Here is a 20,087-nt window from a genome sequence, read left to right as displayed (position 1 = left end):
AGGCCCTGGCCTATGTTCATGGCTAGTGGTTCAGCTTCACATGAGGATGGAAGCACTCAGCCTCTCGCTAGAAAAATGAAAAGACTTAAGCTGGCAAAAGCACAGCAAAGAACTGTGCGTTCTTCGAAATCACAAATCCACAAGGAGAGTCCAATTGTGTCGGTTGCGATGCCTGACCTTCCCAACACTGGACGTGAAGAGCATGCGCCTTCCACCATTTGCACGCCCCCTGCAAGTGCTGGAAGGAGCACCCGCAGTCCAGTTCCTGATAGTCAGATTGAAGATGTCAGTGTTGAAGTACACCAGGATGAGGAGGATATGGGTGTTGCTGGCGCTGGGGAGGAAATTGACCAGGAGGATTCTGATGGTGAGGTGGTTTGTTTAAGTCAGGCACCCGGGGAGACACCTGTTGTCCGTGGGAGGAATATGGCTGTTGACATGCCAGGTGAAAATACCCAAAAAATCAGCTCTTCGGTGTGGAAGTATTTCAACAGAAATGCGGACAACATTTGTCAAGCCGTGTGTTGCCTTTGTCAAGCTGTAATAAGTAGGGGTAAGGACGTTAACCACCTCGGAACATCCTCCCTTATACGTCACCTGCAGCGCATTCATCATAAGTCAGTGACAAGTTCAAAAACTTTGGGCGACAGCGGAAGCAGTCCACTGACCAGTAAATCCCTTCCTCTTGTAACCAAGCTCACGCAAACCACCCCACCAACTCCCTCAGTGTCAATTTCCTCCTTCCCCAGGAATGCCAATAGTCCTGCAGGCCATGTCACTGGCAATTCTGATGAGTCCTCTCCTGCCTGGGATTCCTCCAATGCATCCTTGCGTGTAACGCCTACTGCTGCTGGCGCTGCTGTTGTTGCTGCTGGGAGTCGATGGTCATCCCAGAGGGGAAGTCGTAAGACCACTTTTACTACTTCCACCAAGCAATTGACTGTCCAACAGTCCTTTGTGAGGAAGATGAAATATCACAGCAGTCATCCTGCTGCAAAGCGGATAACTGAGGCCTTGGCATCCTGGGCGGTGAGAAACGTGGTTCCGGTATCCATCATTACTGCAGAGCCAACTATAGACTTGATTGAAGTACTGTGTCCCCGGTACCAAATACCATCTAGGTTCCATTTCTCTAGGCAGGCGATACCGAAAATGTACACAGACCTCAGAAAAAGACTCACCAGTGTCCTAAAAAATGCAGTTGTACCCAATGTCCACTTAACCACGGACATGTGGACAAGTGGAGCAGGGCAGGGTCAGGACTATATGACTGTGACAGCCCACCGGGTAGATGTATGGACTCCCGCCGCAAGAACAGCAGCGGCGGCACCAGTAGCAGCATCTCGCAAATGCCAACTCTTTCCTAGGCAGGCTACGCTTTGTATCACCGCTTTCCAGAATACGCACACAGCTGAAAACCTCTTACGGCAACTGAGGAAGATCATCGCAGAATGGCTTATCCCAATTGGACTCTCCTGTGGATTTGTGGCATCGGACAACGCCAGCAATATTGTGTGTGCATTAAATATGGGCAAATTCCAGCACGTCCCATGTTTTGCACATACCTTGAATTTGGTGGTGCAGAATTATTTAAAAAACGAGAGGGGCGTGCAAGAGATGCTGTCGGTGGCCAGAAGAATTGCGGGACACTTTCGGCGTACAGGCACCACGTACAGAAGACTGGAGCAACACCAAAAACGCCTGAACCTGCCCTGCCATCATCTGAAGCAAGAAGTGGTAACGAGGTGGAATTCAACCCTCTATATGCTTCAGAGGTTGGAGGAGCAGCAAAAGGCCATTCAAGCCTATACAACTGAGCACGATATAGGAGGTGGAATGCACCTGTCTCAAGCGCAGTGGAGAATGATTTCAACGTTGTTCAAGGTTCTGCAACCTTTTGAACTTGCCACACGTGAAGTCAGTTTAGACACTGCCAGCCTGAGTCAGGTCATTCCCCTCATCAGGCTTTTGCAGAAGAAGCTGGAGACATTGAAGGAGGAGCTAACACAGAGCGATTCCGCTAGGCATGTGGGACTTGTGGATGGAGCCCTTAATTCGCTTAACAAGGATTCACGGGTGGTCAATCTGTTGAAATCAGAGCACTACATTTTGGCCACCGTGCTCGATCCTAGATTTAAAACCTACCTTGGATCTCTCTTTCCGGCAGACACAAGTCTGCAGGGGTTCAAAGAACTGCTGGTGAGAAAATTGTCAAGTCAAGCGGAACGCGACCTGTCAACATCTCCTCCTTCACATTCTCCCGCAACTGGGGGTGCGAGGAAAAGGCTCAGAATTCCGAGCCCACCCGCTGGCGGTGATGCAGGGCAGTCTGGAGCGACTGCTGATGCTGACATCTGGTCCGGACTGAAGGACCTGACAACGATTACGGACATGTTGTCTACTGTCACTGCATATGATTCTCTCCCCATTGAAAGAATGGTGGAGGATTATATGAGTGACCGCATCCAAGTAGGCATGTCAGACAGTCCGTACTTATACTGGCAGGAAAAAGAGGCAATTTGGAGGCCCTTGCACAAACTGGCTTTATTCTACCTAAGTTGCCCTCCCACAAGTGTGTACTCCGAAAGAGTGTTTAGTGCCGCCGCTCACCTTGTCAGCAATCGGCGTACGAGGTTACATCCAGAAAATGTGGAGAAGATGATGTTCATTAAAATGAATTATAATCAATTTCTCCGTGGAGACATTGACCAGCAGCAATTGCCTCCACAAAGTACACGGGGAGCTGAGATGGTGGATTCCAGTGGGGACGAATTGATAATCTGTGAGGAGGGGGATGTACACGGTGATATATCGGAGGATGATGATGAGGTGGACATCTTTCCTCTGTAGAGCCAGTTTGTGCAAGGAGAGATTAATTGCTTCTTTTTTGGTGGGGGTCCAAACCAACCCGTCATTTCAGTCACAGTCGTGTGGCAGACCCTGTCACTGAAATGATGGGTTGGTTAAAGTGTGCATGTCCTGTTTATACAACATAAGGGTGGGTGGGAGGGCCCAAGGACAATTCCATCTTGCACCTCTTTTTTCTTTCATTTTTCTTTGCGTCATGTGCTGCTTGGGGAGTGTTTTTTGAAGGGCCATCCTGCGTGACACTGCAGTGCCACTCCTAGATGGGCCAGGTGTTTGTGTCGGCCACTAGGGTCGCTTAGCTTACTCACACAACTACCTCATTGCGCCTCTTTTTTTCTTTGCGTCATGTGCTGTTTGGGGAGTGTTTTTTGAAGGGCCATCCTGCGTGACACTGCAGTACCACTCCTAGATGGGCCAGGTGTTTGTGTCGGCCACTAGGGTCGCTTAGCTTACTCACACAGCTACCTCATTGCGCATCTTTTTTTTCTTTGCATCATGTGCTGTTTGGGGAGTAGTTTTTTGAAGGGCCATCCTGCGTGACACTGCAGTGCCACTCCTAGATGGACCAGGTGTTTGTGTCGGCCACTTGGGTCGCTGAGCTTAGTCACACAGCTACCTCATTGTGCCTCTTTTTTTTCTTTGCGTCATGTGCTGTTTGGGGACTGGGGAGTAGTTTTTTGAAGGGCCATCCTGCGTGACACTGCAGTGCCACTCCTAGATGAGCCAGGTGTTTGTGTCGGCCACTAGGGTCGCTTAGCTTACTCACACAGCTACCTCATTGCGCCTCTTTTTTTATTTGCGTCATGTGCTGTTTGGGGAGTGTTTTTTGAAGGGCCAGCCTGCGTGACACTGCAGTGCCACTCCTAGATGGACCAGGTGTTTGTGTCGGCCACTTGGGTCGCTGAGCTTAGTCATCCAGCGACCTCAGTGCAAATTTTAGGACTAAAAATAATATTGTGAGATGTAAGGTGTTCAGAATAGACTGAAAATGAGTGTTAATTATGGTTATTGAGGTTAATAATACTATGGGATCAAAATGACCCCCAAATTCAATGTTTTAAGCTGTTTTTTAGGTTTTTTTGAAAAAAACACCTGAATCCAAAACACACCCGAATCCGACAAAAAAAATTCGGTGAGGTTTTGCCAAAACGCGTTCGAACCCAAAACACGGCCGCGGAACCGAACCCAAAACCAAAACACAAAGCCCGAAAAATTTCCGGCGCTCATCACTAAATATTACATTAGGTAGATGGCGTACTTCTGATCCAGTGTGGAATAGATGCTTAGAAGTAGGACACCCAAACTTGTGGGGATCATAGAGGATAAACAATGCTTCTGTTTTCCTTACATGAGCTGTTCTCGTGACATAAGTCCTCAGAGCTTTGACGGCATCCAAGGACTTAGAAACAGCTGAGGTGTCAGAAGCCACTGGCACCACAATAGATTGGTTCACATAGAAGGAAGATACAACCTTAGGATGAAATTGCTGACGCGTCCGCAGTTCAGCCCTATCTTCATGAAAGCTCAAATAAGGGCTCTTGTGAGACAAAGCCGCTAACTCAGACACCCTTTTGCCTGATGCCCAGGCCAACAGCATGACCATTTTCCAAGTGTGAAACTTTAACTCCACCTCCTGTAGAGGCTCAAACCAATCAGATTTAAGGAACTGCAACACCACGTTAAGATCCCATGGTGCCGCAAGAGGCACAAATGGTAGTTGGATGAGCAGAACCCCCTTTATGAACGTCTGAACCTCAGGAAGTGAAGCCAATTGCCTCCGAAAGAAAATGGACAAGGCCGAAATCTGGACCTTGATAGATTTCAATCTTAAACCTGCATCCACACCAGCCTGTAGAAATAGGAGAAGACGCCCTAATTGAAACTCCTTGGATTTACACCAGGAGACATTTTCTTCAAATGCGATGATAATGTCTAGACATTACTCCTTTCCTGGCCTGAATAAGTGTGGGAATTACTTCATTGGGAATACCCTTTTGGGCTAGGATCTGGCACTCAACAGCCATGCCATCAAACGCAGCCTCGGTAAGTCTTAATAAACCAATGGCCCTTGCTGAAGCAGGTCCTCTCGAAGAGTAAGAGGCCAAGGATCTTCTACCAGTAACTCCTGAAGATCGGAAATATTCTCAGCGCCGTGGAGAGCCTGAAAGGTAACATCTGGAACTGGTAGTGGCAGTCCTGAACCGCAAACCTCAGGTATGCTTGGTGTGGAGGGTAAATTGGAACATGCAAATAAGCATCCTTGATGTTCACTGACACCATAAATTCCTTCTCCTCCAAACTGGAGACCACCGCTCTCAGGGATTCCATCTTGAATTTGAATCTTCTTAAATAAAAGGTTCAGAGATTTTAGGTTTAGAATCGGTCTGACCGAGCCGTCCGGCTTTGGTACCACAAAACAGGCTTGAATAAAATCCCTGTTCCTGGTGTAGTACAGGAACCAAGGAAATGACTTTGTCATGACATAATTTGTGTAATGCGTCCAGGACCTTTCCTCTGTCTTGAACAGAAACTGGTAAGGCTGATTTGAAAAATCGGCATGGGGGAGCTCTTGAAACTCTTACTTGTAACCTTGAGATAATATTTGTATTATCCAAGGATCCAGATATGAGTGCACCCAGACCTGATTGAAGATCTTTACACGTGCCCCCACCTGATCATATAGCAGGGAATCCCAGCATCATGCTGTGATTTTTGCAGAAGCAGCGGTTGATTTCTGCTCCTGCAAGCCTGATGGTGTGGTAGGCTTCCTACCTCTTCCCCGCCCTCTTCCTGTGGAGAAGCGGGCATTTTTGGCCTTTTTGTATCTGTTGGGCCGAAAGGACTGCATCGTATGAGAATGATACGCTTTCTTAGCGGTTGCTGCTGCAGAAGGGAGAAATGCTGATTTGCCTGAGGTAGTTGTTGAAATCATGGCATCCAGCTTGTCACCAAAGAGGACCTCACCCTTGTAGGGAAGCTGTTATGCACTCCAGTGTCTGCAGGAATGTACTGGTGTTTGAGCTGTTATGCAAAACAAATGGACTCACAGACAAACTGGGGAAAATGACATAACGTACACAGAAGGTGATAGGGTAACAAAATACACACAAAGTGAACAGAGAAGCCCAGAGGCTAAGGAACTGGGTATCTCCCTTGTATTAGAACTGCTCAGATGGAAAAAAGCAAGATGTTGTGTTTTAATACGTAGAGAACCCGAAATGCTGTTGCTAAGGGCAACAGCAAAACCCTAAAGGGTTACCAACGGGTGTGGCAGTAAACTCCTTGGTCAGAGATGGAATGATAGACACAAGGAGAGGCTCCACAATCCTAATTCTCACTTGCAGTGCACAGGTTTTAGCTTACTGCCACTAAACTGACCCCTGACACCTAGCACAGTGAGACAGGATTAGACAGGCAAGTCTTAGAATACAGCCGCAAACTTGCTAAGTTCACAGAGTAGTAACAGAACCCCAGCAAGCTAAACGACTGACTCCAGTCTTACTGCTAGGTCTGGATTGGCAGAGTGTAATACCAAATTCCCAGGCCTATTTGCAGTAAGCACCAAACAAATACAAAGCTACACAGTACTGGCTAACTTTCATGAACTGACTAACCAACAAAGATTCAGCAGCATCTGCTTACCCTGAAAAGAGGCCTTATAAAGCAGGTGCTGTCCACGCCCCACTCAGACCTCAAAGACTGTGAGCACAAAAACCAGCACCGGATCTCCTGCCGTGCACAGAGCCTATAACCACTGCACAGCAAAAGACCCGAACCGGAGTATCAGCTGCGCTCAGGTTACTCCGCTAGCACTTGTCTCCCGGTTGCCATGACGACGTGGCAGCACAGGGCAGGAGACCCTAACAGTACCCCCCCTCTGACGAGGGGTCAAAGAACCCCTACCACCGGGTTTATCGGGGAACTGCGAGAAGAAAGAGCGTATCAGTCTGGGGGCATGAAGATCACAACTGCGCACCCACGACCGCTCCTCCGGGCCATACCCCTTCCAGTGCACCAAAAATGACAGTCGACCCCGAACCACCTTGGAGTCAAGAATCCTTTCAACAACAAACTCCCTCTGGCCACGTATCAGAAGAGGGGAAGGTCTTCCACTGGAAGAAGGATTACTAATCGCCCGTTTTAAAAGGGAACAATGAAATGTTTTATTGATACCCAAAGAACGGGGCAGATCTAACTGAAATGCCACCGGATTGATAACCCTGGTGATCTTATAAAGGCCGATGAACCGGGGGCCTAACTTATGAGATGGCTGTCTCAACTTCAAATTCTTGGTAGACAACCAGACGAAGTCTCCTAATTTGAAGCTGCAGGGTCTTTTCCGCTTATCAAAAACCCTTTTGGTCACTAATGACACAGACACAAGGGCTTTCTTCACTTTCCGCCAAATACCTCTAAGGACCGAAACCACAGAGGAACCACCAGGCGTGGAGTCCAGGGGGTCAAAAGAATTGGCCTTAGGATGATGCCCATACACACAAAGGAAGGGAGAGATCCCTGTAGCAGAGTGAGCCGCGTTGTTATAGGCAAACTCCGCCATGGACAGATGAGCAACCCAGTCAGTCTGACACTTGGAGACATAACACCTGAGGAACTGCTCCAAGGACTGGTTCACCCTTTCAGTCTGCCCATTAGACTGCGGATGGTAGCCTGACGACAAGCTGACAGAAATCTGGAGATCGGAACAAAATGCCCTCCAGAATTTGGCCACAAACTGGGATCCGCGGTCAGAGACCACATCAAGTGGCAACCCGTGGAGACGCACAACATGCAGCATAAATAATTCAGACAGGCGTCTGGCTGATGGCAGCCCAACCAGTGGAACGAAGTGCGCCATCTTCGAAAACCTGTCAACGACAACCCAGATGGCTGTCATCCCCGAGGATTTGGGCAAGTCCACCACAAAATCCATTGAAATGTGGGTCCATGGCTTAGATGGGATAGAGAGTGGATGTAATGGGCCAACAGGAACCCCTCTAGGAGTCTTATTTCGGGCACAGATGTCACATGCCCGAACCCACTGATCCACATCCTTAGCCACCGAGGGCCACCACACCGCCCTAGATAGCAACTCCCGAGTTCTGGCAATACCCGGGTGACCTGCCGACCTCTTGGCATGGAATTCCAGGAACACTCGCTGTCTTAACCTAGGAGGCACAAACAAAAGACCTACCGGAAGGTCTGGAGGAGCCTGCTCCTGTGCTCTAAGGACTAATGATAAGAGGTCCTGGGTAATGCCCACTTTAATACATGATGGGGAAACAATGGATTGGAGCAAAACTCCGCGAGAGCGCATCAGCCTTGATGTTTTTTGACCCAGGGCGATATGTTATCAAAAAATTAAAGCAAGCAAAAAACAAAGCCCATCGTGCCTGCCTGGCATTGAGACGCTTCGCTGACTCTAAATATGCCAGATTCTTATGGTCAGTGAGAATTGAGACCACAAACTTAGCCCCCTCAAGCCAGTGTCTCCACTCCTCGAGTGCATCCTTAATAGCCAACAATTCCCGGTTACCCACGTCATAATTCATCTCGGCAGGCGAAAATTTACGGGAAAAGTAAGCACAGGGATGAAGGCGATTATCAGACACTCCCATCTGAGAAAGCACTGCCCCAATACCCATCTCAGAGGCATCCACCTCCACCACAAAAGGACGCTCTGGATCTGGGTGTCGCAGCACCTTGGCCGAAACAAATGCCCTTTTGAGACGGGCAAAAGCCGCTTTAGCCTCACAAGACCAGTGAGCAACATCCGCCCCTTTCTTAGTGAGTGCCACCAAGGGCGCCACTATAGACGAAAATCCAGTGATAAATCGTCTATAAAAATTCGCAAAGCCCAGGAAACGCTGAAGCGCCTTCAAACTAGTGGGCTGCACCCAATCCAGGACTGCCTGTACCTTGGAACCCTCCATTTGGAAACCTTCTGGGGAGATAATATATCCTAGAAATGCGATTTGCTGAACTTCAAATTCGCACTTCTCCAGCTTCGCCCCAAGCCGGTGGTCTCTGAGTTTCTGGAGGACTAAGCGTACATGCTTCCGATGTTCCTCCAGGGAATGGGAGAAGATTAGGATGTCATCTAAGTATACAACTAAGAATCTATCCAAATATTCCCTGAGCACATCATTCATGAAATCCTGGAAGACTGCCGGGGCATTACAGAGCCCAAAAGGCATCACCAAATATTTATAATGCCCTGAGTGGGTATTAAAGGCAGTCTTCCATTCATCCCCCTCTTTTATTCGGATTAGATTGTACGCACCGCGTAGGTCAATCTTAGAAAAAATGGTGGCAGTACGAAGCTGGTCAAACAAGACCGAAATGAGAGGCAGTGGGTATGAGTTTTTAATCGTGATACGGTTCAATTCCCTGAAGTCGATGCAGGGTCGCAACGAACCGTCCTTTTTACCCACAAAGAAGAACCCCGACCCAACTGGAGACTGTGAAGGTCTGATAAATCCCTTAGCCAAGTTCTCCTGAATGTACTCTGCCATAGCCTGAGTCTCAGGACGTGACAGGGAGTACAACCTGCTCTTGGGAAGCTTAGCATTTGGCAACAAATCAAAGGCACAGTCATAGGGGCGATGGGGAGGTAGTACCTCTGCAACTTTTTTGGAGAACACGTCCGCAAAATCTGCATAACACCCTGGCAATCCTGGCAAACTTAGCTGCGAGAGCCTGACTGGAAGGCTCAAGCAACTCCTGAAACAATCAGTACCCCAACTAAGAATCTCCCCAGAGACCCAGTCAAATTGAGGATTGTGGGCCCTTAACCAGGGTAACCCCAACACCAATGGGGCAAAAGTACAGACAGTCACATAAAAGGACAATTTTTCAGAGTGTGTGGCTCCAATAAACAAAGAAATCTGGCTAGTGCAAGAGGTAATTTTACCTTGGGATAATGGTTCCCCGTTTAACCCACAAATCTCAATTTCCGATGCCAAGGGTACTAAGGGAACAGAGTGTTTCAGGGCGAATTGGCGGTCCATAAAAACCCCGTCGGCCCCACTGTCCACAAAGGCCTCAGTCTTGACAGTTTGACCGAGGATCTTCAAGGTCACCGGAATGATAAAAGTCTTCTTGGGAAATTCTGACTTCTGGCCTGACAGGATATTTCCCATCACCCTCAGGCCCTGAAGTTTTCCGGCTTTTCTGGGCATGATACTACCACATGACCTTTATTCCCACAGTACAAACACAACCCCTGCTGTCTCCTCCGCGTCTTCTCACGCGAGGAGAGGCGGGTAGCCCCAATCTGCATAGGCTCCTCAGAAAATTCCTCAGAGTCTGAGGTTCCCTTGGGAAGGAAGGAAATCTCAGTCTCCCTTTCAAGCCTACGCTCTCTCAGCCGTCTATCCACCCGGATGGATAACTGCATGAGCTGATCCAAACTATCAGGCAAGGGATATTGTACCAGTTGGTCCTTTATCTGGTTAGAAAGACCTCTTCGGTACTGGTGTCTCAGGGCTGGGTCATTCCACTGGGTATCATGGGCCAACCTCCGAAACTCCGTACAGTAAACCTCAACTGGCCTTCGCCCTTGCTTAAGGATCGAAATCTGAGCCTCGGCTGAGGCCGTCTTGTCAGGGTCATCATACAACATGCCCAGTGCCGTAAAAAAAGCATCAACACTTTTAAGCGACGGACAGTCAGGCTGCAACCCATATGCCCAGACCTGTGGGTCTCCTTGTAGCAAGGAAATCACTATGCCCACCCGCTGAATCTCCGACCCAGAAGACTGAGGCCTAAGCCGGAAGTATAGCTTGCAGCTCTCCTTGAAACAAAAGAACTGCGAGCGATCTCCAGAAAAACGATCCGGAAGATTTACTTTCGGCTCCTTAACCCCTGCAGGTGCTGCTGCTGCGGGAGCTCCACCAGCAGCCTGGGAGGTGTGCATTTTAATGGACAAATCATTAAATTGTCGAGTCAGGACCTGCACCTGATCGACCACCTGTTGCAACGTATTTTGAGGGGTATGCTCCATATTCCCACAAAATTTCAACAGGAGTATTAGGCTGCTGAATATGTTATGCACTCCAGTGTCTGCAGGAATGTACTGGTGTTTGAGCTGTTATGCAAAACAAATGGACTCACAGACAAACTGGGGAAAATGACATAACGTACACAGAAGGTGATAGGGTAACAAAATACACACAAAGTGAACAGAGAAGCCCAGAGGCTAAGGAACTGGGTATCTCCCTTGTATTAGAACTGCTCAGATGGAAAAAAGCAAGATGTTGTGTTTTAATACGTAGAGAACCCGAAATGCTGTTGCTAAGGGCAACAGCAAAACCCTAAAGGGTTACCAACGGGTGTGGCAGTAAACTCCTTGGTCAGAGATGGAATGATAGACACAAGGAGAGGCTCCACAATCCTAATTCTCACTTGCAGTGCACAGGTTTTAGCTTACTGCCACTAAACTGACCCCTGACACCTAGCACAGTGAGACAGGATTAGACAGGCAAGTCTTAGAATACAGCCGCAAACTTGCTAAGTTCACAGAGTAGTAACAGAACCCCAGCAAGCTAAACGACTGACTCCAGTCTTACTGCTAGGTCTGGATTGGCAGAGTGTAATACCAAATTCCCAGGCCTATTTGCAGTAAGCAACAAACAAATACAAAGCTACACAGTACTGGCTAACTTTCATGAACTGACTAACCAACAAAGATTCAGCAGCATCTGCTTACCCTGAAAAGAGGCCTTATAAAGCAGGTACTGTCCACGCCCCACTCAGACCTCAAAGACTGTGAGCACAAAAACCAGCACCGGATCCCCTGCCGTGCACAGAGCCTATAACCACTGCACAGCAAAAGACCCGAACCGGAGTATCAGCTGCGCTCAGGTTACTCCGCTAGCACTTGTCTCCCGGTTGCCATGACGACGTGGCAGCACAGGGCAGGAGACCCTAACAGAAGCGCCTCAATATTTCTCTTTGATTCCACATCTGCATTCCATTGGAGAATCCACAGTGCTCTACGAGCCAAAATTGCCATAGCTGAGGATTTGGAACCCAGCAAACCAATATCCTTCATAGCTTCTGTGAAGATACGGATTCTCAGATCACTCAGGTAAACAGTTTAGTAAAGTGGCAAATGCCCTTTATTGTAAAAATACACCCACAGTACACAAAACAGTAACTATTACATGCCAGGATGGTATCCTACTTACTAAGTCCCCTTCTGTGTAGATCTCCCCCTCAGTGCACGTTCAGTAGCCTCTTGAAACCAGCAGATCCCAACAATGCTTCTAGGCCTCAGCACACTGGCAGCACTATCTTACCAGTAGCTTTCAGAAGCCAAACACATCACTCCTCTCAGGCCAAGAACTTCCCTGCACTCTCTGTTTCAATAGCCTCTGTTATCCTCAAACCTTTGTCTGTCCTACCATAATGCGACACCTTCTGGCTCTGTATTGGGTGGGTTACATTAAAGGGGCTGACTACAGAACACTTTCAGATAGACCTACTTTAACATGTCCAGGCATGTCCTCTAGCACACAATAGATGTTAACTAAATGAACCTTAATTAATCTGATTGTGTAGCCTGGAATCCATTGTGTGGGGAAGAATGAGAGGGGTGTATGGACTGACATCTGATACTGGCTGTATCTCCAACACCAAACAAACAGGTTATCATAGCAGTCACATGGGACGGGGACGGGGACATTATTTTACAAACTATAACACAATAACCAGTACATTCATATATATACATCTTCATATGCATTCTGTACAAAACATCAGGCTAGACATATTAGTCCCTGATAAACACAAACACATATGACAGAGGGATGATGTTTCACAATAATATGTGATGTCCAGTTCTATTGGGAATCCAGGCAGCATGCTGTATAGGTGATAACCAAGTTCTGTCCTGTCTCTTTACACTAACGCACTGAATCCAGAAACAGGCTGGCAAAAAGTACTCCTCATGAGCCATCTGGGGCTGTGTCCGTTACAGCTTCCACCAAGTAACCTGCAGAATCTTTTATGTGACCTAGAGTTAAGACCATTTCATCTTTATCAACTGTGTCTATATTTGCAAGCACGTTGTCTGACCATTTTTGCACAGCATTACCGACCCATGCACAAGCAATCGTGGGTCTAAGTAACGTTCTGTAAGCCATATAAAGGGACTTTAAGGCTGTTAATAATTTACGGTCAGCAGGTTCTGTTAATGAAGCCGACCCTGGGGCAGGTAAAATAATTTTCTTAAACAGCCTAGAAATTGAAGTGTCTACCATGGGGGGTGATTCCCATCTGTTCCTGTCCTCTTCAGGGAAGTGGTACGCTAAACGTATCCTTCTAGGAATAATAAGATTTTAAACCTACCGGTAAATCTTTTTCATATAGTCCGTAGAGGATGCTGGGGACTCCGTAAGGACCAAGGGGATAGACAGGCTCCGCAGGAAACATGGGCACTAAGAAAGACTTTAGACTATGGGTGTGCACTGGCTCCTCCCTCTATGCCCCTTCTCCAGACCTCAGTTAGAGAAACTGTGCCCAGAGGAGATGGACAGTACGAGGAAAGGATTTTAGCAATCCAAGGGCAAGATTCATACCAGCCCACACCAAACACACCATATAACTAGGAACACAACAACCAGTCAACAGTATGAAACAACATAGCATCGGCACAAAACCGATGAAACCATAACATTACCCTTATGTAAGCAAAACTATATACAAGTCTCGCAGAAGTAGTCCGCACTTTGGACGGGCGCCCAGCATCCTCTACGGACTACGTGAAAAAGATTTACCGGTAGGTTTAAAATCTTATTTTCACTAACATCCTAGTGGATGCTGGGGACTCCGTAAGGACCATGGGGATTATACTAAAGCTCCCAAACGGGCGGGAGAAAGAAATGTTTAAAAAAAAAAAAAAACTGTCAGGGGCTCTTCTTATATACAGTGCCTAGCTGTATATAAGATTATTTTGCCAGAAAGGTGTTTTATTGCTGCCCAGGACGCCCCCCCTGCGTCCTTACAGTGACTGCTCTGTGTGAGGTGTTTGGGAGCAATGGTGCACAGCTGCAGTGCTGTGCGTTACCTCAGTGAAGAACATGAAGTCTTCTGCCGCCTCTAATGTCTTTTCTTCTCATACTCACCCGGCTTCTATCTTCTGGCTCTGCGAGGAGGAATGGTGGCGCGGCTCCGGGACGGACGGCGAGGGTGAGACCTGCGTACCGATCCCTCTGGAGCTAATGGTGTCCAGTAGCCTAAGATACAGAGGCTACTTAAAGTAGGTCTGTTTCTCTCTCCTCAGTCCCTCGCTGCGGGGAGTCTGTTGCCAGCAGAGCTCCCTGAACATAAAAAACCTAACAAAATACTCAGGGGAGCTCCTGTAATTACACCCATCTCCTCTGGGCACAGTAATAAACTGAGGTCTGGAGGAGGGGCATAGAGGGAGGAGCCAGTGCACACCCATAGTCTAAAGTCTTTCTTAGTGCCCATGTCTCCTGCGGAGCCTGTCTATCCCCATGGTCCTTACGGAGTCCCCAGCATCCTCTAGGACGTTAGTGAAATTAAATTTCTTTTCTGTGTTAGACCAGGAATCTTCAAAGAATGTATTCAATTCCTTTGAAGGAGGAAAAGTCCTCACCTATTTTTTTTTTTTCAAATTAAAATACCGTATATACTCGATTATAAGCCGACTTTTTCAGCACGTTTTTTTGTGCTGAAAAAGCCACCTCGGCTTATAATCGAGTCAGCGTTGAGGGACACGGAGAGCGCAGCGCGCGGCTCTCCTGTGTCCCTCCTGCATCTCCAGCAGCGTCTGAGTGTTAAAGGAAGTGCACGAACCGGCACTTCCTTTAACACGCGCCGTTGCCGCCCGAGATGCAGGAGGGACACAGGAGAGCCGCGCGCTGCGCTCTCCGTGTCCCTCTTTCAGAAGACAGCGCGGGAGCGACGGAAGGTAAGTATCTAGCACTGTGGGGCACATCTGGCACTGTGGGGCATATCAGGCACATCTGGCACTGTGGGGCATATCAGGCACTGTAGGGCATATCAGGCACTGGGGCATATCAGGCACTGTGGGGCATATCAGGCACTGTGGGGCATATCAGGCACTGTGGGGCATATCAGGCACTGGGGCATATCTGGCACTGTGGGGCATATCTGGCACTGTAGGGCATATCAGGCACTGTGGGGCATATCAGGCACTGGGGCATATCTGGCACTGTGGGGCATATCAGGCACTGTAGGGCATATCAGGCACTGGGGCATATCAGGCACTGTGGGGCATATCAGGCACTGTGGGGCATATCAGGCACTGTGGGGCACATCTGGCACTGTGGGTCACATCTGGCACTGTGGGGCACATCTGGCACTGTGGGGCACATCTGGCACTGTGGGGCACATCAGGCACTGGGGCATATCAGGCACTGTGGGGCATATCAGGCACTGTGGGGCATATCAGGCACTGGGGCATATCAGGCACTGTGGGGCATCTGGCACTGTGGGGCACATCAGGCACTGTGGGGCATATCTGGCACTGTGGGGCACATCTGGCACTGTGGGGCACATCTGGCACTGTGGGGCATATCAGGCACTGGGGCATATCAGGCACTGTGGGGCATATCAGGCACTGTGGGGCATATCAGGCACTGTGGGGCACATCTGGCACTGTGGGGCATATCTGGCACTGTGGGGCATATCTGGCAGCATGAGGCATATCTGGCACTGTGGGGCATATCTGGCACTGTGTGGGGCATATCAGGCACTGGGGCATATCAGGCACTGTGGGGCATATCAGGCACTGTGGGGCATATCTGGCAGCATGAGGGCATATCTGGCACTGGGGCACATCTGGCACTGTGGGGCATATCAGGCACTGTGGGGCATATCAGGCACTGTGGGGCATATCTGGCAGCATGAGGGCATATCAGGCACTGTGGGGCATATCAGGCACTGGGGCATATCAGGCACTGTGGGGCATATCTGGCAGCATGAGGGCATATCTGGCACTGTGGGGCACATCTGGCACTGTGGGGCATATCTGGCAGCATGAGGGCATATCTGGCACTGTGGGGCTTATCTGGCAGCATGAGGGAATATCTGGCACTGTGGGGGCATATCTGGCACTGTGGGGCATATCTGGCACTGTGTGGGGCATATCTGGCACTGTGGGGGCATATCTGGCAGTATGAGGGCTGTGTACGGCTAGAGCTGCATTTCCCACCCTAGGCTTATACTCGAGTGAATACGTTTTCCCAGGTTTTTGGGGTAAAATTAGGTGCCTCGGCTTATATACGGGTCGACTTATACTCGAGTATATATGGTAAGTCTTTTCCTCAGGTTCAGGTGTTGCATCTGTAATCTCTAACACCTCTTTAATAGCGATTATCATACATTGAATGCTTTTGGCTAATTTGGGGTCTACCCCTCTCAATTCCCCAGTGTCGACTTCAGTGTCAGAATCTGTGTCTGTGTCCCCTTGTATAACCTGCGCCAGAGACCTCTTTGGGAACTGGAAGGGTCCCAAGTGGATGACGTGGATGGGTCAGGAAAAAGTACATCCTCCACAGACTCTCCAATACTTTGTTGTTCAGACTCAGAGAATTTTTTAGCAAGCTTTGACATATTACTTTGCAATTTTCTCATCCACATCGGCTCCTTCTGAGAAGGAAGGGCCACTACATTACCCTCCTGTGCATCTAGAATGGGTTCCTCTGGGGAAGAGCTCTCTCTATTGTCTGACATGTTACACACGTGTACATACACACCACTATCACACAGGGGAGCTATCGGAGACAGACTCACACTAAGGTCTGTCAGAGAAACAGAGGGATTTGCCAGTCCACACACTGCGCCTAATAAGTAGAATATGTATAATAACTACACAAAACTACAGCGCTTTTTCCAATATTAGGTACACTGACCTAATGTAATAAAACACTCCCTCCCCCCTCTATAACAACCTGGTACTTGTGTCAGCGTTGTTATGAGGAGAAGACAGCGTTCAGCAGCATCACTGTGGCAGGAGAAAATGGCGCCTAGTGAGTATCCTGGCAAGCTGAGGAGAAGTCCCGCCCCCTGTAATGGCGCGATTTTGCCTCAACAATATGGAATATTTTTATACTGGCCGAGGTAGGCAAACCAGCGGCTAACATGTATTTGCGATGTGGCCAGTGAGAGTAAGGATTTTTCATGTCGTCCAGAGCGCACCCTCTCTGTGCGCTCTGCACACCGAGAGACATGGCTGCGCAGCGTCCCGCCACTGCGCTTGTACCTGTGAGCCTCCAACGATGACCGGAGGACTCCTCTCTGGTAGGACTCCGGTAATATACTCACCAGTCTTCTGACTTCTGGCTGTTAGGGGGTGGCGGCAGTGCTGTGGGAGTGAGCGCTGGCCAGGCTTGGGCTGTGTTCAGTACCCTTCAGGAGCTAATGGTGTCCTGTCCGCGGAAGCAGAGCCATTTAACTAAATGAGAAGTTGGTTCCTACTTCCTCCCCTAAGTCCCACGAAGCAGGGAAGGTGTTGCCAGCAGCTTCCCTGAAAATAATAAACCTAACAATGTCTTTTTCTAGCAGAACTCTGTAGAGCTCCACTAGTGTGCATCCAGTCTCCTGGGCACATTTTCTAAACTGAGGTCTGGAGGAGGGGCATAGAGGGAGGAGCCAGTTAGGCACTTTAAGACTTTTTAACAGTGTGAAGGCTCCTGCGGACCCGTCTATACCTCATAGTACTAAAATGGACCCCAGAATCCTCTAGGACGTAAGAAAAATATGTATACACTAGAAAAGCGGCAACTAAGAGGAGACATTAATATCTACAAATATGTAAAGGGTCAGCACAAGGAGCTAGCAGCGGATTTGTTTATTAAAAGAACTTTGTATAGGACACGTGGGCACTTGCTGAGGTTAGAGGAGAGAAAATTCCGTATACAAAGTAGGAAAGGGTTCTTCACGGTAAGGGCAATAAAAATTTGGAACTACCTGCCGGAGAAGATAGTAATGGCAGACTCTGTAAATGTATTTAAAAACCGATTAGACAAATTTCTAACTGGAAAGGGTATGCAGGGTTATAGCATTTACCACAGTGACATTAATCTGGGAGTGGTAAGAATCATTGTTGTCAATTGTTACTAAGCCATTACATCAGCAGGTACATTATAATATGATCAGCTGATCACAGAATACAGGTTGAACCCGACGAGCATTTTGCCTCTTTTCAACCTCACTAATTATGTAACTATGTAACTATTACCTTATATAGGAGTTTAACCGTATTCAGACACATAGCAAAAGAAACAACAGTAATAATTATTAGACTCGTATGCATCCGGCACTTATCCAACTATTCATACTCAAAAGGTAGATAGAGACTTAGTGCTGTATTACCCGTGCTCAGTAGAATGTGATACAGGGAGACTCATCCCGCTTCCAGGACTGATCAATACATTAGCAAACGCTGAGTGGATCCAGACGCTAATAGTGTACACACTCGCCTCGTGAACCTACAGTGAACACAGACGCCTATGTTACGACTGGGTCTTTTTAGATACACAGCGTCTCAGGCGAAAGCGGGAAAATGGTTCATGGCGGACTCGGATGAAACTGGTCATGAACCGGGGGGAGGGGTGAACAGGGGAGCATCTGACTCCCCACTGGTGACATCAATCCCATACTACCTCAGGAGCCTATGATCCCTAAGGCCTAGCGCTGGTGCACCCTAGGTGGCAGCAGCATTAGTGACTGTTTGGTAGTCTCCTCCAAAACTGTGCGGCTGTGTCCGTGTTCCCCCTCTAAGCAGAACCGATGCCTTACCTTCTCCCCATGCTCCAGCCACAGCCTGATAACTTCTGCTGGACTTGCTAGTATATCCAACACAGACGCCTGCCAAAACAGCACTGTACTCATGGGTAAGCGTTGTCACGACCCGGCGGGGAATTGTTGGAGCGACTCTTTCTAAGGTAGGTGTAAGACGCTTTTTAGAAAGATCACTCAAGAAAAATAGACTATAGAAATAAAATAAGAAAGCTTATGGCTGCTAAAAACCAGCAGCTCTCTGACCATGGTCTGGCTCCTGCTACACCAAACAAGAAACTGATTTGCCTGAGCCAGGAGGTGGGGACATATGGACGGGCCCACTGCATGCTGGGAGGCCAAAAGCTTTGACCGTTTGGTGCAAATCCACTGTCGCGTCATCATATCCCAATGTTATCCTGTGGATAACCTGTGGACCCTGCAGGAGAAAAAACTTGCAGCAGCTGGGATAGAGTTACATGAAATGAGGAGCTGGTGCAGCTGGTTAATGAGCTGGAGGAAATCACAGGAACTATACAGCAGCTGCAGCAAATAGAGTCAAAAGTTATCATAATGCTGCTTCCATTGACCTGTGTGAGGCTGGCCGGGATGCTGATGCAAAAGGAGATCCAAGCAGGTGGTGAAGGAAACCTGCAGAGTTCCAGCCTAGATGTGGAAAGCTGTTGAGGGTAGATCTGCTGGCAGGTGACAAAGTGCCAGATGTGGCAGCTTCCAGGTACACATTGTGGATCCGGTGATGGCTGTGGTCTGTCAGGGTTCGGTCTAGGATTGGCCATCAACCATTGATGATCAGGAATCATTGATGGTCTACCTGATGATACCTAGTTTTACCATCAAGGAAGTTACCCACCATTGATAGTAGCTGTGAAGATACAGAGTTCCAAATCACTCAGGCACAGTGGTAGATAAAAAAACAACGGTGGTTTATTGAACAGAATGGGCTATAAACAGCTCAGCACACCTCTGTAATCCAATTCCACATGACAATTCCCACCACAAACTCCTGACAGAACATCACTTCTTAGTCAGAGAGCAAAGAATCTCTCCTTTCAACTCTGGTTAGCTCTACTAGTAGCTTCATATAGCAGGGCTGTGTGTGACATATTTGTCTAAGGATCTTACAGCATTGGAATACAATACATATTCTAATCAAGGTGATTACATCAGCCAGGGAGCAACCATGTCTGGTCAGCTCACTGTTGGACAATAGGGAGTAAACAAAAAGGGACAATGGTACCTTATATAACTCACCGTTTAAGTGTCCACTGTGGTGGTAGTAAACAATAGAAAACTAGGTCTAACATGAATACATTATCTAAAGTTGCAACAGATAACGTAACACAATTGCATATATTAATATTAAGGTTGATTTAAACACAATATTGGGTGAGCAGTAATGGACATGTTATGGAGAATGAGGAAACAGATGA

Source organism: Pseudophryne corroboree, assembly GCF_028390025.1.
Source record: "Pseudophryne corroboree isolate aPseCor3 chromosome 3 unlocalized genomic scaffold, aPseCor3.hap2 SUPER_3_unloc_17, whole genome shotgun sequence".
NCBI classification, from domain to species: domain Eukaryota; kingdom Metazoa; phylum Chordata; class Amphibia; order Anura; family Myobatrachidae; genus Pseudophryne; species Pseudophryne corroboree.
The sequence above is the reverse complement of the archived record's forward strand: the minus strand, read 5'-3'. Positions refer to the sequence as shown.